The 23,681-nt window shown below is 37.8% G+C and overlaps 1 long non-coding RNA gene and 1 pseudogene across 1 annotated transcript; both read right to left on the bottom strand.

Moving 5' to 3' along the window:
- Positions 1-15: 15 nt before the first annotated feature.
- LOC117019971 (uncharacterized) lies at positions 16-20,238 on the bottom strand. The gene is made up of 3 exons (XR_004422606.1): positions 20,178-20,238; positions 5,128-5,220; positions 16-735 (listed from the first exon to the last, which is right to left on the bottom strand). It is a non-coding gene; the product is annotated as an uncharacterized LOC117019971 (long non-coding RNA).
- A 409-nt stretch (positions 20,239-20,647) lies between these two features.
- On the bottom strand, positions 20,648-21,011 carry LOC117019972 (60S ribosomal protein L34-like; annotated as a pseudogene).
- Between the last annotated feature and the right edge of the window lie 2,670 nt (positions 21,012-23,681).

The raw sequence follows: 23,681 nt of genomic DNA on the forward strand, positions 1-23,681 counted from the left end.
GTGTGAGTCCTGTTTTGTACCTTAGTGGCTGAATTGTAGTTGAAGTTTTTCCCACACTCAAGTGGTTGCACTCCAGTGTGAGTTCTCTGATATTCACTGAATTGTGGTTTTGGTCCAAAAGTTTTCTCTCTCGTATCAGTTCTCTGAAGTTGAGCAACCTTCCTGAATCTGTTCCCAATAGTATTACATTTAGCTTCATGAAATTCACAGGGACTCTTCTCTGTGTGAATGCTGGGAGAAACAAGGGCTGATTCATTACATAGCTTTCTTCCAAATTTATAATGAGGTCTCTCTTTTGCGTAAGCACTATTCCGCGTAATGAAGACAGGTTTATCATGCAAAGCACAACCACGTTCATTACATTCAAAAGACTGCCCCGAAGAAAATTCCGGCACATAACTGAAAGTTTGCACATTCTGATAGTAATCAGAAGATTTGTCTCCAGTATCTCTTCTCTCATTTCTAGTATAGGAATGAGATGCATTACAGTCATCAATCTTCTTTTCTGACTCATTATGAGGAGCTAACGGGTAGAGATCCAAATATGTAGGCCCTACACTGTCACATATAGAGATCATTTTTCTTGAAGGAACAACGTCTGTGCCCAGATGACATGGTTTTCCTGAAATTTTCTCTTGCTCTGCAATCAATGGTCTGTTCGTGGTGAATGAAACTTGACATAAACACTTGTCTTGGTTTTCCTGGCTCTTTTCAAAAGATCAAGTTGGCAGTCTTCTAAAAATGAAAAAGTAAAAGAAAAATACTTTATGAAATGTAACATTCTTAATGTAGAAAGTCATATACATATATGCCCCACTATATATTTCACAAAATCCAGGTTCTTAAACTACCAAATGCAGATTAGAAAGATAGGATACTCATTAGTCCACATGTTCCATCTGGACGTTTCCCTTCTCATTCTACATATCAAAACCAAAATAAGTTTATAATGTAACAAATTTCCTCGTATTTAAAGAAATAATCCTAAAACCCAAGCTCTGATTCTCCTGGGTGTCATTCTTAGGAACACAAATGCCCAAGAAGAAGTGTAAAAGTGATGGAAGGAAAGGTTATCTTTCCACCTCAGTGGGATTTCACTGCTCCATTCTGGCTTTCGTACCTTAGATTTCACTACTGTTATTCAAAAGAAACGTTTTTGACCAGCAATCCTAAGTATCACGTTTTTAATATGCTCACTCATTTTGTAAAAACCAGTTTTATCACTTTCCCAAATTTCACTCTGCTTTCCATACACTTTTCAACATACCTGGTATCTACCAGTTGTGAGAACCTTAGGACATGTTCAAATTAACAAAATACTATGCAAGTGGAAAACAAGGATGTCTGCGTTGTGAGAGAAAATTTTCATCTTCAGTTGGTTATATTTGAAATAAAGACACCATAACACTGAGGTACAGCTGCCCTAAACGATGTCATCAAGGATGAGATATAAAGGCCTGAATTACGTGGATGGATGACACAAGCATGGAGGGAGTTACTGTACAGAAGAAGAGCAGATAGAGAGGACAGAGCTCAGAGACAAATTAGGAGGAGAAAGAGACTAGGAACAAAATTTATTCACTGAAATATCCATTGTATCCTATTCCTATTCCTTATTGTGATTGAGGTACTAAGGATACAGGTGTATACCAGGCAAATGAGATGTGAATAAGCGTTCAGGGAAGCACAGACAAAAGTAGGATCAAATCCAGGGAGGGAGTGAGCTCGGGAATCATGATTACTGCCATCACAGGAAGCAGACATGTATGGGAGGGAGTATAGGCCTGTTGAAGTTTTCAATGGAGGATCACAAGTGGAGATTCGGAAATATTATTTTGAGAAGTAAGAAGACCTGATGAGTGCTTAGGAAAAAAATAAACAGGGGCATAAGATGGACTGACTGCTTGGAGAGAGATGAGCCGCTATAAATCGGCGCCGTGGAAGGACAGAGTTACAAAGTGATCACAAGATATGAATTCTTCATAGAAACAACACATTTGTGAGGAATGTACATAGCAAGTGTCTCCCACACATTACTCTGTTCCTTCCCAGCTTTTAGAACATGGAAACCAAAACAAATGCACATAAATCCCTTCGGTATGAGCCCACAGCAAATTGAGTTTTATGGTAGGGTATAAACCTGGGGCACAATGACACTTTCATATAAATGCCTTATGCAGCTTCTACACTGTCATCCGGTTCATGAATCAGTTGTCATTAGAGCATGCATTTGTTTTCTGACTCTCTACTCTGTTTCAAAGCTCTGTAATTATCCCAGGACAGTAGCATTCTGTGCTAGTTACAACAGATTACAATATATCTTAGTACCTGTTAGAAAAGATCCTACACCATCCCATTCTTCAAGGATGTTTATACAACATGGGTAAGAATTCAGAATTTTAGAGTGGTATCCCAATCTTACGAACATGATATATCATCCATTTAATTCAATTTCATGTTGCTTAAAGATTTTCAAACATTTCTATATTTTGTGCAGCTGCATTTCTAAGCACATTTCCATTGTAACTTCTTACATAATACATTCTCACTATTAGCATCATAGGATAATTACTATATGAATTGTATTTATTCTTTTCATTCCAAGAACCGCATTTTGGCTTTTAGTTAATTTATACTATTACACTTTTCTATTTAATCCATTTATGTATTTTTTTAACTAATTACTTCTGTTTTGCCTAAGTATCCTCAAAATTCCTTGTTCTTCAAACCTTCCAGTAAGAGATGCTATACTCATACCCCAAATTGTGCGCAGTAAGGGTAATCTCAGCACGTTTGGTGTTTTCACAGGCTGCACATTCCAAAGAAATGAATGCACCTCTGACAAAGTAGTGGGTGACGACTTGTAAGCCCATGGAACAGCCTGTCTGATAATAGTGTCTTTACATACCTGGGGGCTTGGGCCACAATGAATAGTTCAGGCTAACACTGGATTTATGGTTGGGGCCTTGGGGCTCCCTGGACGGGCTACATGCTGAGTAAATGAGGTCAATCATGCAGGTGGTCCAGCCCCACATGCCCGACCCACAGTAAGAACCTTGGACAAAAAAGCTTGGGTAAATTTCTCTGCGTGACAATACTTCATGTGTGCTGTCATACATCGCTGCTGGCAGAATTAGGACTTTTCATACAACTCCATCGGGAGAAGAGTATAAGTTTGCATTCAGTCTCTCTTTGATTCTGTCCTGTGTGACGTCCCTTTCCTGATTTTATCTGTAACCTTTGTTATAATAAAACTCTAATATAACAGCTCTACTGAGTTACCAGAGACCTCCTCACACAGGTTCACAAATACATTTCATACGTTTATAATTTTGATAACCCTTGATCAAATAGATTTTTCCAAAAGTTATATGTATTTTTAATTTAATATGGGGTATTTTGTTCTCATACTGTCTGTAATTTCTAGTTCTATTAAATTATGTTGCTTTACGAGCTTAATGTTTTCTTCTAACCCAAAATAAAACTATGTTTTGTTACTGCACTGACTCTTCAGAGAAAAGCTTATACTTATTTTCAGAGTACAGAGCTTAAAAAACACATATCAATGTAATATTAGCATGTCATAAATATGCTATTAATATCTAGAGCAGGGTCAACCAACATTTATGTACAGGGCACGATGGTGAATATTTTAGTCATTGTAGGCCATATCATATCAATCACAACTATTCAGCCATTTTGTTTGTACCACAAAACCAGCTATAACCGATACGCAAACAATGTACTCAAAAAACTTGTTATTTGTAAACAACAAATCGCTAGCTGTATTTAGCTCAAATAACATAACTTACCAACTCTTGACCTAGAATCACAGTTGTCATCCACTGTATCTTGTTTGAAATCCGAGTGGTGTATATGCAAGGTCAGACAATTAAGTTCATGAACTCATCCTAAAAAAGTGCTACATACCTCATCGCTGAATATCACTAGTGACCTTCAAAGTACTCCCCTTGGGAAGCTATGCACCAACGCCAGAGCCTAGTCTACCCATCAAAACAATTTTGGAACTCTTTTTCTGTAATGGCCATCAAAGCTGTCATATTACCCTTGATGTCTTGAATGTCATCAAAATGTCTTCCTTTCAATATTTCCTTTATCTTCAGGCAAAAAAAGAAGTCACCAGGGTACAGATAAGGTGAATAGAAAGGGTGTTCCAATACCCTTATTTGTTTATTGGCTAAAAACTCCCTCAAAGACAGTGCAGTGTCAGCTTGTGCACTGCCGCGATGCAAGAGATCCTTCAGGACCATTTCTGCACACACCTTTCTCATGCCAAGATTTTCAGTTCAGTTTTTCTTGACTGTTTCTCTATCGATGTTTGCTTGCTCTGACATGCTACTCCCAGTAAGCCAACGATTTTCACGCACAATTCGATGAATTTTTGCAATGTTTTCATCAGTTCTCCTTGTGGCTGGCCAACCTGATTTCTCTACTTCAGTGATACGTTCTCTCCTCTCAGAAAAACGTTGAATCCATTTGTACGCTGCTGTTTTCCTCCCGGTAATATCTCCATAAACCTGGACTAACATGTCTCTCATTTCACTTCCCCTCTTGCCAACTTGAACAAGAAATTTAATGTTTGTTCATTGGTCTAATTCTACCTCACACATTCTTGCGACAGCACACAAAAACACGCAACAACAATGTACGACTCAGCAAGACACCACCACACATCGACACAAACACGGTTGTGAGGCACTGACATACCAAGATTAAGAAACCTTGGTGAGCTGTTTGTACAGTGCTGCCAATGTAAGCACATGGTGGCAAGTTCGTGAACTTAACTGTAAGACCTTGTATCTCTTCTTTCTCTTTTGCCATGCTTTAAAATTCCATTTTAGTTAGCATTATAATCTTCCTCTATATTTAACTTTCTATTGGTTAAATAAAAACTCATTATTTGATTTGTGAGGTATAAATGATACACTGTTGCCTAATGCAAAAGATGAAAACAGGTAACGTTGTATCCTTTAAATTTATATCCTCCATACCCACATTTTATTGGATCTACCTGTATATAAAATTCCAAAGGTGCCCAATGTTGAACTGATCCCATTTTGGATTTAGTTTTCCAGGGATACCTTCTACCGGTATTCTAAAACTCACCTGGATAACTCCCATTTAGAAATTTGTCCTCCACTAACAATGGATCTTCTTGTTCCAACTGGAAGATCACTTCTGGTTTTATAGAACAATACCCTGTAAATGGGAAATAATTTAGGAGATGGTTTCACTTCATGGGCTTTGATGACTCTAAATGTTTACGAAGATGCAGCTTTAAGAGTGACACAGAAACAATATTCACTTGACTGCTTCTAAGGGGAGGTATAAAACACAAATATTTTCAGCTGCTCAAAGGACATCTCCTTAAACCCCTAAATCACAAGCCTAAATAACATTAAATTCTAATAAAGGTTCATGTTTAGTAGCTACAGTGAGAGAGAGAGAGAGACAGAGCTATGGAGATCTACAAAAGGGTCCTTTCAATCTTTGATGGATACTAATTTGTGGTCACATGTGAGGAAACTACCTAGGGGTGCGGATTTACCACAAGAAAGTAGAATGAAAAATCACCAAGGCACACAGAGAAGTAGGAAGTTTCTGTTTCCAGGGTAGAGAGGCAAAGACTCCTCAGTAAGATTCGTCGTCAGAAACCATAAAGGACAGGAGGTAGTGGGCTGATGATATACTCTTAACTACTCAAAGAAAAGGACTATCGACAAAGAATCCAGGAAAATGATCTTTTAAAGATAAAGGTCAAGTGAAAATATTTCCAGATGAACAAAAATTGAGAGATGTTTGCTGCTAGAATCGCATGACAGGATACAGTAAAGAAAGTTGTCTTGACTGATTTAAAAAGTAATTGTGTATAACAATGAGTACATGTGTGCAATGTTGGGTTTCTAACACACACACGTTTTTATGTTTCCAAGAAAACCATAAAAGAGGTAGGAGGGAGTCAAGCTATATTAGAATAAGGAAATAATACCAAATGGTAACTCAAATGCACAATAAAAAATGAAGAGAAACAAAGGATTAATAACATAAAACATACATAACAAAACATAACCCCTAACTAACAATCCACAAAAGAGGGCGTAGGAAGAATAAACTTACATAGGAGGAACCTGTCTATACATCTCTAAAATTAAGTTAAGATAACTTGATGTAGATCTGCTAAGTACAGGTGTATATGGCAGCTGTATATGGTAAACACTAAAGGAATAACTAATTAAATGAACTCTCAAAAAATGTTGTGAATAAAATCATTAAATGAACTGAAATGTTACATGAAAAAATATTCACATACTACAAAACAATAGAGAAATAGACGAGAAAAATACATGATACATGTAGAAAACAAAATGCAAAATGGCGTACAAATATCCAAACGTATAAGAAATAACATTAAATGTGAGCAACTAAACAATCCAGACAAAACGCAGAGACTGTCAGATTGATTAGGAAAAAAAAAGAAAGAAAACAAGCTCCAACTGTATTCAACTATACGCGGTCTAAGGACATACACATTACATTCAAAGATACAAAGATGTTGAAAGTAAGAGGGTGGCAAGGGATATTCCATGCAAACAGCACACATAGGAAATCTATAGTAATATGAAACAAAATACACTGTCAAAAATGTTATTAGAGATAAAAAGGTATTAATATTTATAACGACAAAATGGTAAATCCATCATGAAGATATTGTAACAAGTATAAAACATATACACATCCAACAATTGAGCCCCAGAATACATAACGTTAAAACTGGCAGTGAAAGGAAAAATAACTATTAAACAGTAACAGTTGGACACTTCACTGTCATACTCAATATGGAGAGAGAAGCCAGGTATGAAATACAGGATTTGAACAGAACTATCAGCCAACTAAACCTAACAGACATATATATACAACACACCTCACATAACAGGAGCACAATTCAAATTCTTCTAAACTGTACATAAAAAAGTCTCCATCATGTGCTATGTATTAGGCACAAACAAACTACAAATAAATTTAAAACTACAGAAATAATACAAAGTATCTTTTCTGGCCCAGTAGATTGAAATAAGAAATCAGTAATGGAATGAAATTTGGGCAATACACGAATATGCAAAAATTAAACACCGGTCTCCTAAATAACTAATGCATTGAAGAGGAAATTGAAAATACTTTCTGATGACAGAAAGAGAAGGCACAACATACCAAACCTTGTAGTATGAAGCAAAATCAGTTTTTAGAGGGAAATTTATGGCTATAAACAACTTTATAGTTGACTCTTGAACAATGCAGGTGTTGAGGGTGAACGCCCCGTGAGCAGGTGAAAATACACATATAAATTCTGACTCCTGAAAAAACTCAGTCATAACTTATATACATGGGGGTTTGGTTCCAGAACGATCCAATCCAATGAGACTAACATGTACAGCTGCTCAAGTCCCTTATATAAAATAACATAAACAATGCATACCGCTGCCCTCCGCATCCATGGACTGCTAACCACAGACACAAATTACTGTTTTCAATCTACAGTTGGTTGAATCTGTAAATGCAAAACTCAGGGATGTGCAGGGCCAAATGTATATTTATTGAAACAATATATGTTGTAGAAGTGGACCCAAGCAGTTCAAACTCATGTGGTTCAAGGGTCAACTGTATTAAGAAAGAAGATCTCAAATCCAACAACCTAACCCTTACATCTTTATGCAAATGAAAAACAAGCGCAAACTAAACCTAAAGCAAGCAATGGAAACAAATAATAAAGACATGGAATTAGAAATTCATGAAGAAAAGATACAAAATCAAAGTAATTACAGTTGGTTCTTTGAAAAGATCAGCAAAACTGACAAATCTTTACCTAGATTAACCAGAGAATAAGGGAGAAGACGCACATTATTAAAATCAGAAATGAAGGAGAGGACGATTGCTATTGACTATACAGAAACAAAACTGAGTATAAAGGAATATTATGAACTATTGTACAGCAATATATTAGATAACTTAATAAAAGGGATAAATTCCTGGAAAGACACAAACTATAGAAACTAAGTCAAGAAGAAACCGAAACTCTGAATGGAGTTATCACAAGAGATTGAATCAGTACCCAAAACACTACCCACAAGAAAAGCCTATGGCCATACGATTTACAGCTGAATTTCTACCAAACATTTAAGAAACAATAATACCAATCATTTACAAACTCTTCAAATGACAGAAAGGGAATACTCCTATCTCATCGAATGAGGCCACCATTACCTTGATACAAAACCAGATAAAGACATCACAAAAAACCCACAGACCATCGATACCTCTTATGAATACAGAAGCAAAAAATCACCATCAAAATAGCTAGCAAACTGAATCTAGAAACATATTCAATGTATTATACACCACGACCAAGTGGGACTTATCCCAAATATGCAGGCTGGTGTAACATCCAAAAATCCAGCAATGCAATTCACCATATCAATAGATTACAAACCACACGACATCATCTTCACGACCGAAAAAGCATTGTGACAAAACTCAACACTCTTTCATGATAAAAATGCTGAACAACTAGGAACACAATGGAACTTCTTCCATCTGATAACGAGTATCTAAGAAAACCCCACAGATAGCATCACAGTTCATGATCAGAACCTGGAGTTTCCCCACTAATATTAGAAGACAGGATGTTTCATGCTGAACACCTCTATTCACTATTGTACCGGAGGTTCTAGCTGGGTCATTGTGCCACAAAAAGAAAAGTTATCCAGATAGGAAGGGAGGGAGAGAGGGCGGAGAAAAAGGAAGGAAGGAAGGAAGGAAATAAGGAAGGAAGGAAAGAAGGAAAAGGGAGAAGAATTGATTCACAAATGAAAATATCTTACGTAGCAAGAATTCGAAGAAGGGCTGTTAGAAGTCAAACATCGATAATGGAGTCAGACTCCATTACAATTCACATCTGATGTTTGATGACCGAGAGGTGCCATGTTGCCCTTAATTGGATTTGAACTCATTAGCTAATGTGGCACTCTACGAGGACTGCAGCATGAGGGTGTAAAGAAAGTAAAGATTTTTGTTCAAGAGCCCAGTACTGTGTATTTTGAGAAGTGACATTAAGTCCTTTGGTCATCATGGATGACATCAAGCACTTCAAAGGAGTGTCTTAACGACGCCTTGTATCATGGCTTTAGTATGGCCAGACTCATGTGTAACCGTGATTTATATGTTTGGTTATCGGGGAAGCAAGATGCCCAGAGTCTTTCCCCAAAAGGGGACTAAATGGAGAGGAAATTGTCATTGTCATTGGTTGAACCACCCAGTCAGTTCATTGGCAAATGGATGAAATGTCTGTAAAACGGTACAGATGGGACCAATATTGGCTAGTGCATCCTCCAATACCAAGATGAGTGCTTGAACTTTGGCCAATTGTACTATCTTGGGTCCCGTCTTTATCACAGAAATCCCAGGTAAAGGAGGAAAAGAAGCAGCTCTCCAGGGAGATCCGTTATGAGTCACAGTGGCAATGCCATTCGCAAAATGAGGGAACGCCTTCTGCTGTTCATTGTTGATCCCAAGAGGTTCCCTAGGGAGTCAAGGGGTCTGGAATAAGGATGACCTCCTCCAGCACTGCACCATCTACCAACCAACGGAGCACAGAGCAGGCCAGGCCACCTCCTGCTGCATGTAGGATGTGCCAGAGAGCTCCTGTGTATCTGTCTTTTAAACACCACTTGCACTTCGGCCAGGAGGTCTCACTGGCCATCCCGAGGTTGAGGGACACTGCTTTTAGGACACAAGGCACACTCTTCACCTGGGTACTGAAAGTCACAGACTCCCGACCTGTGAGTATCTATTTCCAGGACAGACAAGTGTGCAGTCCACAATGCTGCTGCAATGGCATTTCACATGATAACGGGGGCACTTTCCTGCACCTGAGGCTCATGGGCATTTTATGGGAAGCATGGGTGGTCCAGAAAGTCCAAGAGGCATGAGAAGAGGTTGCTAAAGCCTCTACAGCAAGAGTCTCCCAGGGACAGAAGTGCCTCTTACATAACAATTTAGTCAGATTTTACAGCATTCAGTTGTAGGAAACACCATTCAAAGTGGACGATTTGTGATTAATATTATAAAATTTGTTAAAAGGAATATGTTGTCATCAAAAACCAAAGGAAGAAAAAAAAAGTACAGGAATTAGTAATGTTGAGCATATGCAGAGTGCTAAGAGCTATTTCATGAATGTCAGGAATACATAAGTCCCTCAACTGACGAAATAATCCTCAGGAATTTAAGTGAGGAGGTGCGGCTTTGTACTAAGGATGGGACAATGGCCCATTACGTCTTGTGAGCTCTTTTATGAGTATCTGTATGTCGGGAATGACTGTGTCAAATGCATCTCCTCAGAGGAGCATGTCATCAATGTAATAATCATATCTGTGCTCCTGAGGAAAGTTGGATGTGGTTAAGATCTCGCCTGCAAAGACTGGGTGCAATGGCATAACTGAGGGGGGCGGTCACTGAGTTCCATTTGTCAAGCTAACGAAGCGTAAGTGTCAGACATGTAATTTCATTATGTTACTTGGGTCACTAAGTCCATGATGCACTACAATGGGTGCTGTGTCACCACAGTGAGGTTGGTTAAGGCAATAATTCCGATGGTTCAGGTGAAGCATAACTATTCGTCCTCTATACAACACCTGCCCTTACAGAAAGCATCCTGTTAAAAGTCACAGGAATACCCACGTTAACTGTCATTTGAGCCCCAGTATGGACTGAGGCCAGGATGTTTGCCAATTTGCCAATCAGTATATCTCAGCAGATGTTAGTTAAGAATATGTTGTTGAGGCGCAAAATGAAGTTGGAACCTTTTTTTTTTTATATTAGTATGTATTGGACTTCCAACTGGGTTAGTTTGCAGACTTCATTTCCAATATTTCGTTTCCTGCCTCTGTAACTATCCATGTTTGGGCTGTTTTGTAGTGCTTACCAGGACACAAAAAAGTTTGTTGCTCACATATTGAGGCAATCAGGAGAAAGCAGGGTAGGCACTCAAGACAGAACGAAACAGTTTGCAGGAAGGAACAAGTGGCCCTGGATTTTACTGTGGTCAGAGGATGCAGCCAGAGTGAGAGTTGCTATTTATTACGTTGGTGCAAGTAACTGCGGTTTTTACACTTATTTTTAACCTTTTAAACAGCAATTACTTCTGCACCAACTTAATATAACGACAAGTTACAATAAGCCAGGATTTGCATGGTGTAAATGGACTGATTTGTGCCAAGCAAGGAAGGGGCAGACTTCATGATTATCTTGCCCAGATGTGGAGACAGGACGGAGGACATGAGGCTTGCCAGCTATCAGAGCTAGACATCAAAAATGCAGACAAACTATTTGCTAAGGAAATGTCAAACAGAATTAGCTCAAATAAAGTCACACCCAGACATAAAACAGTCAGACATCTAAAAACTAAAGAAAAGTAAAAAAAAATTATGAAAGCAGCAAAACAAAAGTAACCTTAAATATGGGAAAAAACAATTGGAACAGTGACATCTCATGACAAAGCACAAGGGCTATAGGAAAGTGGCACAATGATTCAAGTGCTAAAAACTCTTAACGCAAAATTCAATATGCAGTGAAAATACCATCAGGAATGAAGTGTAAATCGAGACATTCTCAGGTGAAGAAAAATGTACACATTTATCACCAGGTGGACTACCGTAAAAGAACAGCTACAAAAATTCTTTTATAGATTTTAAATGTCTAGGAATCTTAAACTATCAGGAAAAAAAATGAACAAGACTAGAAGTAAAAAATATAAGTATAGCCGTCCTCTCATACCCATGGGAGACACGTTGAAGAACCTCCTGTGGGTGCCTGAAACTGCACACAGCACCAAACCCTGTATATAGTATGATCTTCCTATACCTACATACACATGAAAAGTTTAATTTTTAAAATAGGAAAAGAACATATTAACAATAACATAATAAATGGAACAATTATAAGAATAAACTATAATAAAAGTTATGTGAATGTGGTCTCTCTCTGCAGGCAAACTAGCACAAATTTCTTCTCCTTCTCGACAGTATCACAGATAAGATTGTTCTTACTGTAGATCGTAGCAACTTCAGCATATGAGTCTTTTTTCTTATTAAGTCAAAAATGTTTACTTTTTCACTTAAAGGAAGCACTTTACCGCTTCTCTTTGGCATATGCGAATTTCCAGCCACTACTCTTGCGCGCTAGGTCATCATGAAGTGAAACAAGGATGACTCTAACACAAACACTGCAGCACCCGGACAGTCCATCTCCTAACCGAGATGGCTACGAAGTGACAGTAGCATACACAGTGTGGAGACACTGCACAAAGGAATGACTTACGTCCCACACAGAACAGCCAAGATTTCATCACACTACTTACTCAAAATAATGCACAGTTAAAACTTATTGTTTATTTCTGGAATTTTCCATTAGTCTTTGCCGACCTCGTTGACCGCAGTAACTAAAACCATGGAAAGCAAACCGTGGATGAGGGGGGACTACGGTATATGCAACAGGTATTCCTTCTCTTACGTTTACTAAACTCTTTCCATGGTGGAAGCAGCATTAATAACTGTCGGATATCGTTAAGAGTAGCGAGAGAAACGTTTGACAAAGTTACATTATAAATTAGGGAGGTAAAAGGAGGTACACGTCACTCAAACTAATGAAATATGAACACTAGCAGCCTGTGATAAGTTATAAAAAATGGAATTCCTAGAGAAAGCACTAAAAAGAACTATACAAAAACCTCAAAGACACTATGGGCAGATCAAAATGGAATTCTATAAAATTCTGAGGTAGCCCACCAGGAAAGGAAAAAATAAAGAAATAGAAGAAAACAATAACAGCAGACTTGAGCCCTAACATATCTATAATTACATCAAAGGCAACGATCTAAAGACAACTTGTAAAACACAATCAGATGGATTTACAAAGAATCTGACTATATTCTGTCTACAAGAAACTCACTTCAAAGTAATGATGTAGGCAAGTTTAAACGTAACACATCAGAAAAAGATATACCGTGCATACAGTTAGGAAAAAAAAAGCTGAGGATCTATATTCTATCACATAAAGGAAACTGAACAGAAAAGAATACTAAGAGAGAAAGAGAAGGACAGTACAGAATGATTAAAGGAACAATCCACCAAAATGACGTCAATATGAAACATGTATATAGCAAGAGAGATTAAAAATACATGAAGCAAACACTAAGAGAATTAAAAAGAGAAGTCGATAAATCCATAATTATAATCAGATCCTTCAACATCCCTTCCAGCTACTGATAGAACTAGATAGAAAATAAGCAGATACACAACTTAAAAAAAACCATCAACCAACATGCTCTCGTAGACATGTATAGAAAAGTCCACGCAGTAACAGCAGAATACACATACTTTGCAAAACTCTATAGAACATGTACCTAGATAGCCATTAACCTGGGACATTAAAAAAAACACACAACAAAAAAGAGTTTAATAACAATGAACTATAGTGTATTCTCTGACCACAATGAAAACAAACTAAAAATCGGCTACAGAAAGTTTTATAAAAATCGCCAAGATTTGGAAGTTAAACAACACATTTCTAAAGTCTTTCAAAGAGGAAGTCTCAAGAGAAACTAAAAAAAATACACTGAACAAAATGAAATGAAAATAAGACATATCAAAATGTGTGGGAGGCAGCTAAAACAGCGCTGAGATAAAAACTGATACCACTAAATGCTTACATTAGAAAACAGGAAAATTCTCAAGACAATAATCGAGCTTCTATCTCAAGAAATTAGAAAAAGAATAAAATGAAGCCAATAAAGAAAAAGAGGGAAATTAAAGCCCATTCATGATAAAATTCTCTAATTTACTGGACAGAGAATTTCCTCCACTTGATGAAGAAAACTTATAAAAATCGTATAGTCAACATCATATTTAAGAAACAATACCAGTTCTATTCGATCTCTTCTAGAAAATAGTACAAATCGGTGAACTCAATTTATAAGTATTACCATGACTTCAAGTCTTGAGCGTTACATCTAAAATTATCCTTTAGGGGCCCGCCCGGTGGCTCAGGCGGTTAGAGCTCCATGCTCCTAACTCTGAAGGCTGCCGGTTCGATTCCCACATGGGCCAGCGGGCTCTCAACCACAAGGTTGCCAGGTCAATTTCTCGACTCCCTCAAGAGATGGTGGGATCCGCTCCCTGCAACTAAGATTGAACACGGCACCTTGAGCTGAGCTGCCACTGAGCTCCCGATGGCTCAGTTGGTTGGAGCGCATCCTCTCAACCACAAGGTTGCTGGTTCGACTCCCGCAATGGACAGAGGGCTGCGCCCCCTGCAACTAGCAACGGCAACTGGACCTGGAGGTGAGCTGCGCCCTCCACAACTAACACTGAAAGGACAACAACTTGAAGCTGAACAGCACCCTCCACAACTAAGATTGAAAGGAGAACAATTCACTTGGAAAAAGTCCTGGAAATACACACTGTTCCCCAATAAAGTCCTATTCCCCTTCCCCAATAAAATATCAATAAAAAAGAAAAACTTTCAACAGATTAGAGAATTTCCAGAAACGGATAAAGGTCAGTTTTTAGAAACTAACAATCGATTTAGTTAATTATGTCATGGTGAAGAATGAATGCTTTACCTCTAAGATTAGAAACAACACATAAGTATATTCTGTCACCACTTGTATTCAATGTTACATTGGTGACGCTAGCCAGTGATGAAACAAAATAAATAAATAAATAAAAGCCATAGAGTTTAAAACTGAAGAAGTAATATATCTTTATTCAGATAACATAATTGTTCATATAAAACATAGTTGAGAAGCTCCAAAACATCTGCCTACAATAAGAATAATAAAGTTACAAGACACAACTGAATATAAATAAATCAACTGGATTTCTATACATTTCTAACAAACAACTGGAATTTGTAGTTGTAAATTGGAACCATTTATAGTATCATTAACTTCATAAAATATATTTAACAAAATATGTTTAAATATACACAGAACTAAAACTCACTGCAAACAAAAAAGACCTAAATAAAAGGGAGAGATACACTATCACTTAGTGTATCAGAAAGATCCATATTATTAATAAGTAAATCCTTCTGACCATTCTGTAGACTCAAGACTATATCAACCAGAATTCTAAGCAAAAGTCTTGAAGAAATTGATTCGAAATTCTAAGAATTATATGGAAATGGCAAAGAATGTATAATCAAAATAATTTTCAAATTAAAAACATATTTGGAGGACTAAATCCTCCTTATTTGCTAACTTTCCAGAAAGCTACATAATCAACAAGGTGCGTTTCAGACTCACACAACCATTAAACAGAATAAAGTTCAGATATAGAACTAGCAGATAATGGTCATTTGTTTTTGACAAAGAACCAAAGCCAATTCAATGCAAAACTAATAATCCTTCCAGCAAATGGTGTGACTATAACTAGACACAGATATACAAAAAATGACCACAACTCTTATTTCACAGCACGTAAAAGACGTTAAAAAAAATTCACTGGCAGTGAATCAAAGTCCTAAATGTAAAATTATAAAGTATCTTCAAGAAAACAAGGGAGGAAATTTAGTGACCTTCGATTAGGCAAAAAAATATTTAAAAAGACAAAAAAAAACATGAAATATAACAAACGATGAAAAAACATGGAAAAAAAAACATGAAAAAAACAAACGATACCTTAAAAAACAAAAAATTCTGCTGTTCCAAGACACTGTTAAGAAGAAAAAGCAACAGATAGGCAGAAAACTTAGCAAAATATTCATCTAATCGTGGTCTTGCATAAAGATTACATAAAGAAACTCTGTCAATTCAATGTAACTCTTTAAAAGAAACAGTCTTGAAAAATGGGCTAAATATTTGAACAGACTTCAAGAAACAAAATCCATGCATGGCCAAAAGTACTTGAAAAGATGTTCAACTTCCTTAGTCATGAAGAAAATACAAATGAAAATCCAGTAAGATACAACACATCTACTAGAATCTTTAAAAACAACAACAACCATTTATTCATGCTCCAAGAAAAAAGTTATCAAAGCACAAAGTTATTTAATATGCAGTTATATGATATGTAAAATGTATTTGCCAGCTATCTATTATATAAATTCCAGTTCTTTGTGCACATCCAGAAAATTCATTACGGCACAAAATTGTAGGAAACAAAATGAAAGCACTACTGACTGGTTAAAAGTCACAGGTAAATTGAAAAACATTTATTGGGCTTCAAAAATATGGAAATGTAGAAAGGAATAGACTAAAACAAAAATGATTTCTACTCCCACAATTTTAACTGGTCTCTTCATCTTATTTTAAATATCTCGTTTATGACTGTAAAAAAAAAAACAAACAACAAAAACAAAGTAACGGCCACCAGTGAGCACACAGTGAGAAGCTGGCAGCCTGCAACCTAGAAGTGGGTCTCCACCAGACATGGAGTCTACTCCATGATCCTGGACTTCCAGCCTCCACAACTGTGAGAAATCTACGTGTGTTGTTTATTAAAACAAAAACAAAAAACCATAATGCCCTCATTCCCACATGTTGGTGAGAATATAGAGCAACCATAACTGTCAGACACTGCAATGGTCACGCAAACCGGCACAGTGACTTGGGAAACATTGGCAGGTTCCTATAAAGTGACCATAAGAACTAAGACCACACATCGGAATGTTTACACAAGACAATGAAAACAAATGTCTGAACAAAACATGCACTTATATGGATACTGCAGCTCTATTCCTAACAGCACAAATAAGGAAAACCCTACATGTCTATCAACTGGTATATAGATGACAAACTGCGTGTACACATGCAAAGAACTACTGCCTAGAAATAAAAGAATGGTGACATACACAAAAGCATGCCTGAATCTCAAACGCTAAGTGAGACAAAGAATTGGAGAGAATTTCTTCCATGGATTGGAAGATCAACATAGTTAAATGCCCACATTACCCAAAGCAATATGATGACTTCATGCAATCTCCATCAAACCCCAAAGGCATTTTTTCAAAGAAATAGAAGAAAAATAATCATCAAATGTGTATAGAATCACAAAAGACCCTGATTAGCCAAGCAATCCTGAAAAAAAAGAACAAAGCCGGAGGGACATACGGCCTGACTTCAATTCTACTACAAAAAGACAATAATCAAACCACATGGGGGTGGGGGATGGGGGTTGAGGGGGATCAAATGTACGGTGATGGAAGGGGAGCTGTCTCTGGGTGGTGAACACACAGTGTGATTTATGGATGATGTGATTCAGAATTGCACAACTGAAATCTATGTAATTCTACTAACAATTGTCACCCCCAATAAATTAAAAAAAAAAAAAAAAAAAAAAAAAAAAAAAAAAAAAAAAATAACAAGAATTGTGGCCAATGTAAACACCAAACATAGAGATATACCACAAACAGATGTCTGATTAATTTACTGTAATTGTATAAGTGGGGACTTGTATTTACCAAACCAAACCAGAACTGGTTTGGTACCTTGCTCTATGTTACAAAATGCCAGGTCCCTGGGAATTAGAAGACCGGAGACTCATCCTTCCCCTGCCATTGACGTATTACATGACCTTGGGCATGTTCATTCATTTCTCTTGGCCTCGTTCCCCCCATCTATTGAATGTGCATAACATTTTCCATCTGCTTACCTTGGGGAAATGGTGAGGACAAATGAGAAACATCAGTAAAGCGTTTTGAGCTCCTCAGGAAAAAAATATTTTTTCAGTATTATAGTATATTATGTTTTTGTTTGAAAGAGACCCACGTAAAGTTTTTGAATTATAGATAACAAACCAAGCTTTATAATCGTTAACAAATACTACATAGATAACATTTCTTAGCAAGGAATGCTGTCCAAATAGCTTTTTAATTGCACTCAGATTCAATTCACCTATAGACCTCATAGTTTCACTAGAAAGGATGTGTAAATTGCAGTTAACCACAGAAGATTTGCAAGATTTCAGCTATGTACTTGAAGGTCTAGAATGAAAGGTTTTAAAACCCTGAAATGCTGGTTAGCTGTGAATGTTATAAATACTGATTTTAATTGCAGTAACCACCTGGGAGCAAAAGAGGTTAAAATTAGTAATTACTTTAATTTTAGTTCTTAAACAAAATTACTTTCTAATCTCCCATTGGGTAGAAACAGTAAGAAAAAAAATTAAAATGTGCAAGGAATATTGATTCTTCACCTAGAATCAGTAACAGCAGGGGTATTTTCCCAAGTTCTCCTTCAATTAAGGAAATTAAATGTGTAATAAATGCATTTTAACATGTCAAAAAAAAAAAAAAAAAAAAAAAAAAAAAAAAAAAACACATGGTATTGGCAGAAAAAGACACACAGACCAATGAACAGAAAGGAGAGCCTAAATAAACCCACATACATACGGGCAAAATAATTTTCAATACAGGAGCCAAAAACATACCGTTAAGCAAAGAAAGCCTCTTCAAAAAATGGTGCTGGGAAAATTGGAAAGCCACATGCAAAGAAGGAAAGTAGATTGCTATAATATCTGTCACCGTACACCAAAACTCACTCAAAATGGATCAAAGACCTAAATACAAGACATGAAAAAATAAAATACGTGGAACAAACCATTGGTATTAACTCCCGGAACTTGGTCTCACAGACCATTTATGAGTTTCATCTCAAAGGCAAGGGAAGTAAAAACAAAAATAAATGAATGGGGGCTGTATCAAACTCAAAAGCTTTTGCATAGCAAAAAATAACATCAATAAAACAAAAAGGAAACCAACCGAATAAGACAAGATATTTGGAAACAACGCCTACCATAGAGGGGCCAAATACAAATATATGAGGAACTCACATAACTCAACGACAAAAATCAAACAATCCAATTATGGGATGGCCGGTTAGCTCAATTAGTTAGTGCACGGTGCTAATAACACCAAGGTTGCTGGTTCGATCCCCGCATGGGTCACTGTGAACTGCGCCCTCCAAAAAAAATGGGCAGAGGACCGAAACAGACAATCATCCCAAGAAGACAAATAAACGGCCACCAGATACATGGAAAAGATGCTCAACTTTACTAGCTACAGGGAAATGCAAATCAAAACCACAATAAGATAGCATCTCACACCTGTGTGAATGGTTATCAACAAGACAAATCATCGAAAGTGCTGGAGGCTGTGGGGCAAAAAGGAACCCTCATACACTGCTGGTGAGAATGCAAATTGGGACAGGCACTATGGAAACGGTATGGAGGTTGCACAAAAACTTAAGAATACAATTACCATGTGACCCAGCAAAATCATTGTCTACCCAAAAAAATCTGAAAACATTTATCCATAAAGATGTATGTACCCTTATGTTTACTGCAGCATTATTCACAGTGGTCAAGACCTTGAAACAAACAGAGCATCCTTCAATAGATGATTGGATAAAGAAGACCTAGTACCTACATACAACAAATTACTTGGCCACGACAAAGTTAGATGGATAAAGTCGAGAACCATATGATTTCACTCATATGTGGATATGAAACTGAAAACAAAAACAAAGACAAACAGACAAAAACTCATTGACAGATAACAGTATGGTGTTTACCAGAGGAAAGGCTAGAAGGAAAAGTGTGAATGAAGAGCCAAATATCTGCTGATAGAAGAATTGACTTTGGGTGAACACACAAACCAATATACAATTATGCATCACAGAACCAGTACACTTGAAACCTATATCACTTTATTAACCAATGTCACATCAATAATTTAATAAAATTTAAGAAAGAACAAAGTAAAAGAAGAAAGAAAAATGTGTAAATAATGTACGATGTACATAAAATTCTAGGAAGGCAAAACTATTGGGACAAAAATACACCAGTGTTTGACAGGGAGCGGGAGGGGAGAGAAAAATAACTGCAAAGAGCTACAAGGAAAGTTTTTGGGGCGACAAAAGTATTTTATATCATTATTTTGGTGGTAGTAATCACCTATAAACATTTCCAACTCAGCAAATTCTACGCTGAACATTACTAAGATTTAATTTCTGTTAATTACACCCCAATAAAAGTAATTTCAATATGAAGGAGAGAAGGAAAACAGAATTGCATTCCAGAGGGAGTCAGGTGGTCAGGTCTGCTCACCCACGGAGACGAGGTGGCTGTAGATCTCCAGCATCACGTCTCTGTAGAGGGCCCGCTGAGCGGGGCCCAGGCGCTGCCACTCCTTCTGGGTGAACTCCACAGTCACGTCCTTGAAGGACACTGGGGCCTGTAACAGCATATTTCTTACTCAGTCACAAGGGTTCAGGAACAGGTGACATGGCAATACATTTGCAAACTATTTTCTATCAGAATTATTGTTAAGAATTTAAAAGAAAATTTTATAAAGGACGTCTATGATGGCCTATCATTGTCTTACACTGTGAGACTACTCACATAATTGGAACAAATACTATTCTCGTGCCCGGATGTATTTGCAATTATTTCTAAATTATATACCACAGACTGTCAGTTAATATACTAACGATAAAGTTAGTGACTTGTCTTTTAGATAAAATTTTTTTTTTTTTAGCCTTTTAATTATTTTTATTACTCAAAAAAAGCTTCATTTTTTATTTAGCTTTCTGACTCTGTGCTTGTGCCTTCAAAACTTTCACAACGATTTTCTGTTCCTCGATAAGGAAAGCACGCTTGATCCTGTCACGGACACATTTAGCACACATGGATCCACCATAGGCCCTGCTGACATGTTTTTTCGTTTTAGACAACCTCATCAGAACTTTAGGTCTCACAGCACGAACTCCACGGAGTCGGCCTGGGCACACGCCACATGCAGATTTTGGTGCTTTCCCAACCTTCTTGGTATAAAGGTAAATATTCTATTACCAGGGGTTCGGGACAGCCTAGTTTTGTTAGAAGCTGTATTGTAGGACAGCCTCCTACGGTATATTAAATGCTGGACCATTCTGAATGCCTGTAAACACCGTCACCGGAAGAGCTACATACAATTTTATAACTAGGCTTCCTGTCATCTTTTCCTGTGCCTAGTGAACTGTCCTGAGCACTCTCTAGGGTACACACACTCTCTAGGAGTTCTCTGCTGGGGTAACAGGGAATGAAGGCAATGAAGAGACTGGAAGAGATACGGGTAAGCCCTGGAGGTCGTACGCATCATGAGACTTGGCCATCAGACACAATGCTGTGCAAGAGCGGAGAAAAGTTTTATTTAGGAAAATGGAGGAGACCAATTTGAGGACCTCGAGGGCATTACGCAAAGTGAATTAAGAAAGACAAATACCAGATGATCTTTCAAAAAGAAGGATGGACAACCATTTCCTGAATTGTTGCAACACTGTTGCTACCCTTTTTGAATTCAGAGAGATTGTGCCTTATGAATTTGAACCACCTGGACAAACACTTAACCAAGTTTACTATTTGGAAGTGCTGAAAAGGCTGCGTGAAAACAGTCCATCATCTGACCCTTTTACCAACAATTCATGGCTCTTCCATCACAACAATGTACAAGCTCACAGGGCACTGCCTGTGAGGGAGTTTTTAGCCAGTAAATAAATAATTGTATTGGAAATCCCTCCCTACTCACCTGGTCAGGCCCCCAAGGACTTCTTTCTTTACCCTAACATAAAGGAAATAGTGAGAAGGAGACATTTTGATGACATTCAGGACATCCAAGTGTAGTATGAAAACAGCTCTGATGGCCATTCCAAAAAAGATTTGAAGGGTAGACTAGGCGCTGGCATAGGTGCATAGCTCCTGAAGGGTAGTACTTCAAAGGCAGTGATACAGTGGTACCTGGGTTTTCGAACATATTTCATCCGGAAGATCTTTCGAGTTCGAAAACATTCGAAAACCGCAGCACGGTTTCCCCACAGAAAGTAATAAAAAATGGATTAATCCGTTGCAGACTTTTAAAATCAACCCCTAAGACAGCAATTTAGCATGAAGTTTACTGTCTAATGATACCATAGATCCATAAAATTTACGGCGTTCATAAACCGAAATGTTGTCAACGGTGACGTTCGAAACCGAGGTACTACTGTATTCAGCAATGAAGTATGAAGCACTTTTCTAGAATGAGTTCGCTAACTTAACTGTCAGACGTGTATCGGTGGAAACTACAAAGAAACAAAAAAAAACAAACACCTAAGTTCATACCGACAACAGATGGGTGACTGCCAGAGGTGAAGGATGAGGGGTAGAGAAATCGATGAACTGTTTTTGGTTTTTCAGTACTAACTCCATTTCTGAATTACGGTATTTTCGACTTTCAGTGGGTTTATCAGGACGTAACCCATAATAAGCAGACGATCATCTGCATATACGGGTCTCCGCCCCTGGTTCCTGCCACACAGCTCCTAAAACCCTTGTAAGTGCCTAAGTGATAAGAGCACCTGGAGCATCGTTTGTTTTAATGAGGTGACTGTGGGTGGGCTCCAGGACGGGCACTGGTCACCAGAGAGACCAGGCCATAATCGGAAGCTTGGAATTTTCAGCCCTGCCTCCCACTTCTCTAGAGGGAGAGAGAGGCTCAAAATAAAGTTAAGAATTGATCATGCCTATATGATGACTAGTCCATAAAAACCCCAAAAGTACATATTTGGAGAGCCTCTAGGTTGGGTTGGGGAACTTAACAGTAATGTATAAGGAGAGAGATGCACCCCAACTCCATGGGGACAAAAGCTGCTGTGCTCAGGACACTCACCCTATGTATCTCTTCATCTGGCTATTCACCTGTATCCTATACCATGTCCTTTAATAAACCGGTAATTGCCTTTCCCTCAGTTCTGTGAGCTGCTCTAGCAAATTAATCAAACCCACGTGGGAGTCCTGGGAACCTCAGAAGAATAGCCCAAGGTCAGAAACACAGGTGACAACTGGGACCTGCAGTCGGTACCTGCAGTGGGGTGGGAGCAGTGCTGTAGAACTGAGCCCTTTACTTGTGGGATCTCACGCTATCTCCAGGCAGATGGTGTCAGATGAATTAAACTGTAAGAAGTCTGGCTGGTGTTGTAGACACTTACTTGGGGGGGGAACAACACCCACATATTTGGTGACCAGAAGTGTCAGAAGTAACGTATCCTGCGTGAATAGCGAAGGAGACATACAGGAGGGACGACAACTGGGTTTCTCTAACTCAGCCATGAGCTGAGGTAGAAGAACTGAAGGAAGGGGATGGGCAGAGGGTCACAGTGAGGCAGATGTTCTCCATTTACACTTAAGAGATCTATAACATGCAGATGGAACTATACACTGAGTGTTGGTTGCACGATTTTGGAACATAAAAGGAAGGTCTAAAATTGATGTATAGAGACACTGCAACCACACACAAAATTAGAGCACATATTGAAGATACAAAGGTATATACTAAAAATTTTATGAAGAGGTAAAGGATTTACACTATCCAATACAATTCTGAAAAAGCACAAGTTTGGGAAAGTCACAATACCAATTTCAAGACTTATTTGAAAGCAACAGGAATCAAGGAAGTATAGTATTAGCAAAAGGACTGACACACATCAACAGAAGAGACTAATGACTCGAGAAACAGAACCACGAAGAATATAAAATCAAATGATTCCCCACAAAGGTGTCAAAACAATTCCGTGGAGAAGGTATATTCTTTTCAAC

Source organism: Rhinolophus ferrumequinum, unplaced genomic scaffold (genome assembly GCF_004115265.2).
Source record: "Rhinolophus ferrumequinum isolate MPI-CBG mRhiFer1 unplaced genomic scaffold, mRhiFer1_v1.p scaffold_26_arrow_ctg1, whole genome shotgun sequence".
In the NCBI taxonomy this organism is placed as follows: Eukaryota; Metazoa; Chordata; class Mammalia; order Chiroptera; family Rhinolophidae; genus Rhinolophus; species Rhinolophus ferrumequinum.